Raw genomic sequence first — 7,609 nt, forward strand, 5'->3', positions numbered from 1 at the left:
TTGAGTTCAAATCCTTGATGCTTGCCTACAGGGCTGTAAATGGAACTGCGCCCTCCTACATCAACACACTACTACCTAGATACACTCCTGCACGCTCTCTCAGATCGGCAAACGAAAGGAGACTAAAAATTCCTTCTTCACGGGGTCTCCGATTCCAATCATGTCTGTTCTCCGTTGTTGTCCCTGGCTGGTGGAACAACCTGCCCTCCTCCACACGACTAGCCGAGACTATCACCACTTTTAAGAAGAAGGTGAAAACCCTCTTATTCCAAAAATATTACAGACAAATCTAACACTTACACAAGCACATGCGTACACACTGAACAAACAAATACAAAATGTATAAATACATTTTATTTTTCTTAGTCTAGCACCCAACAATCTCCGAGCATGCTCTTCAATGACAAGTCTAAGCCTTATCAGGGCTCTTAGTTTGTATACTCGATATTCTATAGAAATCGAACGAGAATTGCTGGTGTCTTCCTATTGTAAGTCGCTTTGGATAAAAGCGTCTGCTAAATAAAGTAAAGTAAAGTAAAATAGTCAACAGGGTCACAAGAAGCGTGTGGAAAAACCAAGGCGCAAAATAACTGCCCATGAACTGAGAAAAGTCAAGCGTGCAGCTGCCAAGATGCCACTTGCCACCAGTTTGGCCATATTTCAGAGCTGCAACATCACTGGAGTGCCCAAAAGCACAAGGTGTGCAATACTCAGAGACATGGCCAAGGTAAGAAAGGCTGAAAGACGACCACCACTGAACAAGACACACAAGCTGAAACGTCAAGACTGGGCCAAGAAATATCTCAAGACTGATTTTTCTAAGGTTTTATGGACTGATGAAATGAGTCTTGATGGGCCAGATGGATGGGCCCGTGGCTGGATTGGTAAAGGGCAGAGAGCTCCAGTCCGACTCAGACGCCAGCAAGGTGGAGGTGGAGTACTGGTTTGGGCTGGTATCATCAAAGATGAGCTTGTGGGGCCTTTTCGGGTTGAGGATGGAGTCAAGCTCAACTCCCAGTCCTACTGCCAGTTTCTGGAAGACACCTTCTTCAAGCAGTGGTACAGGAAGAAGTCTGAAACCTTCAAGAAAAACATGATTTTCATGCAGGACAATGCTCCATCACACGCGTCCAAGTACTCCACAGCGTGGCTGGCAAGAAAGGGTATAAAAGAAGAAAAACTAATGACATGGCCTCCTTGTTCACCTGATCTGAACCCCATTGAGAACCTGTGGTCCATCATCAAATGTGAGATTTACAAGGAGGGTAAACAGTACACCTCTCTGAACAGTGTCTGGGAGGGTGTGGTTGCTGCTGCACACAATGTTGATGGTGAACAGATCAAAACACTGACAGAATCCATGGATGGCAGGCTTTTGAGTGTCCTTGCAAAGAAAGGTGGCTAAATTGGTCGCTGATTTGTTTTTGTTTTGTTTTTGAATGTCAGAAATGTATATTTGTGAATGAGGAGATGTTATATTGGTTTCACTGGTAAAAATAAATAATTGAAATGGTTATATATTTGTTTTTTGTTAAGTTGCCTAATAATTATGCACAGTAATAGTCACCTGCACACACAGATATCCCCCTAAAATAGCTACAAATAAAAACTACTTCCAAAAACATTAAGCTTTGATATTACTGAGTTTTTTGGGTTCATTGAGAACATGGTTGTTGTTCAATAATAAAATTATTCCTCAAAAATACAACTTGCCTAATAATTCTGTATTCACAAACAATGATACGGTGAAGACTACACACAATAGGACTGCATTTATACTCATGCACATGCCTAGGACAATCAGGGCGACAATGATGACAACAAAAAACGCCGGACCGGCGCACCCCTCCACAGTCAGGCCTTGGCAAGTTTACATTCCTGTAGTCCATCTTCTAGTTTGTAGACCTAAACCGAAAACCTCATCCAGTTATGCTGTTTACGGGTTTCGTGAGAGCTGGAGAAACCATGTCTGAAACCGGAAGTTATCGTTCTCACTATGATCTAAGTGCTATATCTTTAAATCACTAATAATTCTCAATTATATAAAGAAGGCTGGTTAAAAAAAACCCCCACATCAGAACAGTGGTTGTGTTGTTCACATGATTTCTCAGAAGGAGTCCAGCACGTCCACAGGGAATGCTTTTGTATTTCCAACGTCATCCTGTTAGTCTGCTCCCCAGATTACACTCCTCTTCTTTGTGTGGAGTGGAATGGCATCCTACCCACCGCTGTAAATGTGACCGGGGTGTGATGCTGTCTCAAGACCCATATGGTTATCTTATATCTATAGACAGCATTAAACATAGGACCAATTGAGCCTGGGGGACTCCGAGATATTCCCATATCATAAACTTTGTTCTCATGTTTGGGAAAAAAATAGTGCTAAGTGTTCCTTTTTTCTTCATGAGATGAACTCTTCCCGCTGACCCACAAAGTCTTCAAAATTCCCCCACTTAATCCTGTGTTGCTTCAAGAGGACCTGTAATTAGTGAATAAAAAGTGTGTATACACACACACACACACACACACACACACATATATATATGCAATTAAAATGCTTCAAGGTCACCAATGTTTTAACACCAAGAAACACTTTTTGTGGGTTTTTTTATAGTTACAAACATGTTTTTCACTGCAACATCAATTCTGACAGCTTGTATTAAATCTGAAATATGAGCGATACACACTCGTGTGAAGGATTTATTTGTCCAACCACCCATTCTTGTGCCTCAGTGCGATGGTAATTAAAAATGCATATGTGATGACGAAATCAAAGGCAAGCCGAGCGGGTCCACTGGGAGACATGTCTAATTGTGGTGGTATTTTTGAAACGACCTTGAATTCATCCTATGGAAGACGGCAGACATGCACCATATCCCCTCTGGCCAGATTTCCCAGTAGGGATCGTAAAAATATCAAGCTGATCCAATTTTTTTTTTCCCTTTAATGGACCTGTCCAGATGCTTTTAAGTGTTGGCACCATCTGATACAGGCAGCTGCACAACACCGTCTAAGACCTCCTACTGCGTGTCTGAATGATGGAGTAGTCCGTAGGGCAGGCGGTGACATATAAGACGCGACTGAGTGGTGTGGGCAATGCTGTGCTGTCACTACGAGAGTAATAATTGTATACTCGGTGCGGTGTGTAGCTGCGTCGTAAGTGGGCACGCGGCTCTGAGTCGTGGCGCAGGGATGGCGTAGCTCACGTGGGCAGAGGTGAAACACCGACAGGGAGATTCTGAACGTGCCGAGCACATTTCTTGCCGCACTTTTAATTAAAATCTCACTCTGGCAATCCTGACTTGAGGGCAAGGCCCAGGAGTGTCGCGGCAAATCAGGAAGGACAGTCTCTTCCCCGTCCCCTCGTCCAAGGAGCAGACGAATTGTAATTACCAAAGACACATTACAGTAACTAATCCGGGCTCGTGTCTGTCCTCGGCACCATGAACTCCGGTTACTCCGCCTGTTCAACTCTTGGCCCAGGGCCTGTCTGTCTGTCTGCGGACTATTCAGAAACAGTGGCCATTTCTCGGGGTAATGCCATTGTGCCATCGCCTTTGTGATTTCCCGAATGGCCTATTCATCCAGATCGGCACAGTCAGTGCGTTTTTTTTTTTCTTTTTTGTAACAATGGTATCTGAGCAGCAGACGAGGTCAACATAACCCTTTCGGTTCCCCCGGTTCAGACCTGCTATTGTTCAGAATGTTCAAAATGAGCCTCATATTAGCATTCGGAGACAAGATGTACTTAATTCATGTACTGTAGAACCATTTTCTGTGCCTAATTTACCAATTGAACAATGAATTAATGAGAAAATCTGTTCCGGTTTAGTCCCTAATGGATACTCAGAATGATACTCATATTTGTCTTTGACTTGAAGTAATCTGAGGATAAATATCCATTTTGTTGTGGGGCTATAATAGATGTGAACCATGTCTTCAGGATTAAAAAAAATAAACATAAAAACCAAGAAAGCGCTGCTTGCTAGTTATGCACATCTTGTCGAGAAGGGACACAGTTGAACAAGGGAGGAGCCCACGGTGACGATTATATCAGTTCTCATGCATCCTGCTTTCTCATTCTGTACAAATGTAAACCTCCTCCCATCAAAAAGTCACACATGCAAGTGTAACACAACCTTGGCCCACTGCTACCGTCTGACATTTGCAACAACGTGCGCAAGTAATGAAGTGATTACTGAGTAAGGCTTCCAGAATATCCCCAGGAAGTGTTAATTCCTTGTAACGTGGAATTGTTCCTCCCAGCATCTGCTGCATGCGATAAAAGTCTGCAACCACGCCTCTCATCTGATCAGCAGGGTGAGCAGTCCTCTCAGCCCAGAAGATGAGTAAGTGCTGTGGGAGGGAAAGGAAATAGCACGGAAAGGGGCTGGGAGAGGTGATTTCAGCCAAATCCCTGGCTGTCATGCTTAGCGTCATGCAACAGCCAATTGGGCAACAACTCTGGGATAAAAACAGTTTAGAGTTTAATTGGCCGTGGCTAAGTAAACGATGGTGTTTGTTCTTATGAGCTTCTGTCCGTCTTTGATTTTCCGGTTAATAATAAACAGGGATTGATCTTAAAAATCTCTATCATGCCCCTAACTCCGTTTCAAGTGACAACGCAGGAGACTTTCCACCTCCAAGCTCCTTGTTTCTGAGTGAATAAATCCTTCGATTTAATTGGCCACTTTCCCACATTTGGTGTCACAATGCGATTAGCTTCAGTCAAAGATTAGCTCTGTTCAAGTGGGCAAGTCTCTGGCTTTGCACCCTTTGCACCACCGCTGTATTTGGGTGCCCTCTGAGGGTCTGCCGCACGTTGACGGAGGATGCAAGGGGTAGTGCGCTAGTCTCGATGAGACGAGACCTGAAAAGACATGACGGTCTTAAAACTGTTGCTAAGATACAGCCCAGTGGCGCTTTTGACGAAGGTTCATTTGGGTGACACTTCCCACAAGCATCTGCAGCTCTGTATATATATGCCCATTTACGGTCCCCTGGTACAGCTCGAAAGTATGCACGGCTCAGACACTTGTAAGGTGAATAAGACCAACTATTGATTATTCCACAAAGCAAGAGCTTCCAATTAAATCGGATTGGTTTTAAGTGACCAAGAGTAAATACACAAAGTAGCAGTTAGCAAAAATAGAATTTGCTGTGATCTGAATCTGATATGCTCCCAGCACAAAATAGCTTCTGTGTTCGCCTCCCTTGCTGCAGTGCCTTTGTACGTCAAAAGATGGCACCACAAACACAACAAAGGAGTAAACAACACTCTTTGGGAGGCAACCGTGGGAATTTAGGATGCCCCATGCTGGAAATAAATAAATGGCTCTCACAGTGTAGTTTGGAGAGAACACATTGGGCCTCTTTTCTTATGTATTTGTAAATGGGACAGTGTGGCAATGCACAATAAATTATGTGCACAGTAGCCAACACAAATGCATTGCATAACAGTTGTCAGGGGCTTAAATGAAATGTTTTAGCCACAAAATCGCTCTCATGTAATCCAATCTGGTACCATCTAAGTTGTTTCTTAATTCACATAAGTACATAAATCCATAACTGTGCATGGACCATGTAGTGGTCAGAAATCAGACCAGCACCAAATGCATGTGCCATGGAGACTTTGAGACTGCGCTTGCAAACCCCATGATGAGTGTGGGTGGATGGTTAGGGCTGAGCTGCTACAGTGTTAAAATAATTGTGTGTGTGTGTGTGTGTGTGTGTGTGTGTGTGTGTGCTTATGTGTTTCTTTGTGCGGCCCAGAATGCAGAGGTGGTTGTGTGGGAGGTCTCTCTGGCAGTGCAGAGTGTTAGAAGGAATAAAATACAGTATTTTTTTTTCCTTCTCTGCATGTGGATGGACACACTGAGCGCTGTCTATATTTGTCTCTGTTAATAGAAATGAGGTTACATTTCAAGGACATTTATTAGATGAGGGGATGCAATAATAGTGTGTTTTTCAGATTGAAAACTGTGTGAGACAGAGGGAGCGAGAGACACTGGTTTATAGCTCTGGATGAAATGTCTTTAAATGTTTTAATGAATCAATTCATTGCTGTGTTATTCTGCTCATTCAATTCAAAGAGTGGTCACTGGGCAATAAAAATATGTCTGTGCATGTAACCTGTAAATGCTACAGCATACTTTAAAGTATTCATAACTAAACTACAAAATTGATATATCTGTATATGTATTGAATTTTGATTTAAAACACAATGCTGGATATTGTGGATGTTCCATGTAGCACATTGATAATCTATCTGCATTTGTTTTGTTTGGTAGGTTCAGGGATGTCTTTGTCACAGAGCAAATCTGTGATGTCCTCTGATGGCATCATAAACAAGTGTCATTATGAGCATAGTAACCAAGGCGAAGAGGAGGAGGAAGGGTCTTGAAGTTGGTCTTGTCAGATTGGGTGGGTTTTTTTAATTGAACATTTGGGAAAAATGCTTGTATCAAATATGTATTCAAGAACAAATTTTTTATCATTTATCAGACACCCTTATCCAGAGCGACTTACAACCAGTAGTTACAGGGACAGTCTCCTTTTAGACACTCAGGGTTAAGTGTCTTGCTCAGGGGCACAGTGGAAGTAAGTGGGGTTTGAATCTGCGACTTTTGTGGCCTTCTGTTTAATGGGAAGGGAAGAACAGTCCATGCAAGCTGTCAATCATTGCTATGGTCATCATAGGGTCATAAAAATCTTCTGGGTGTAAGCGAAGTTGGTGGTTCCCTTGTCCTCTCCAAGATGCAGAAAGCTATCAACCAAACTTTTCATGTTTTTTTATTGATTTAGTTATGTAAATCCAAAAAACATACTTAACATTAGTGAATACTCCCTATGTCTTTCATAATGTTATATTTTAGTACCGCTGCTTATGGTTCGCTGACGTCTTGCTGGCTAGCAATGTGCTCAAACTTATTTGTGCCAGTTTTAGCACCGTTAAATTACAGCACTATATAGCAGCATGGAGTTGCTGTTCACCATTTTACCCACTACTTTTACTTTTATTTATGTCCTTTTACGCTCTGCCTTTCTGAATCTGTATCTGGTGCCCAGTCTAATGTACCTCATATGACTTGAGGAACACTGGGCTCATGCTTGGCACAAATCAAATGCAATTCCTGAAGTCACAAGGAATCTAATGGGATGCTAACAGCCAGTGATCAGTTACCTTGCGCAAACATCCCAGAAAAAAACATTCCGGTGCACAAATAGCACCCAGATTTGCCTAACACATTTCATCCATCTGCCACAAAAGTGGCAGGAAAGGCAACCCATCATTCATTTTCAAGCTCATAATTACCAGCACGATTATTAGTCATCGCCACTTTCAGTTTCATGGCGCCCTGCAGGAAGCATGGCAGGATGCAGATGGGTTTAGGTTTGTGTCAAGAATGATTAGAAAAGCTCTTAGTAGGGAGACAGATATCTCATTCAGATACAGGCCATATTTTTGAGGCAGTTGTCATGGTGACAACAGCAGACCTGTGCCAGTGACTCAGTAGTGAAGCAGAATGTGAAATCCCCCAACTATGTCTTCACCTACATTCATGTTGGCCTTTTAACTGCATTCACAAACCATTTAGCACACCACCAC

This window comes from Denticeps clupeoides, chromosome 6 (genome assembly GCF_900700375.1).
Source record: "Denticeps clupeoides chromosome 6, fDenClu1.1, whole genome shotgun sequence".
In the NCBI taxonomy this organism is placed as follows: Eukaryota; Metazoa; Chordata; class Actinopteri; order Clupeiformes; family Denticipitidae; genus Denticeps; species Denticeps clupeoides.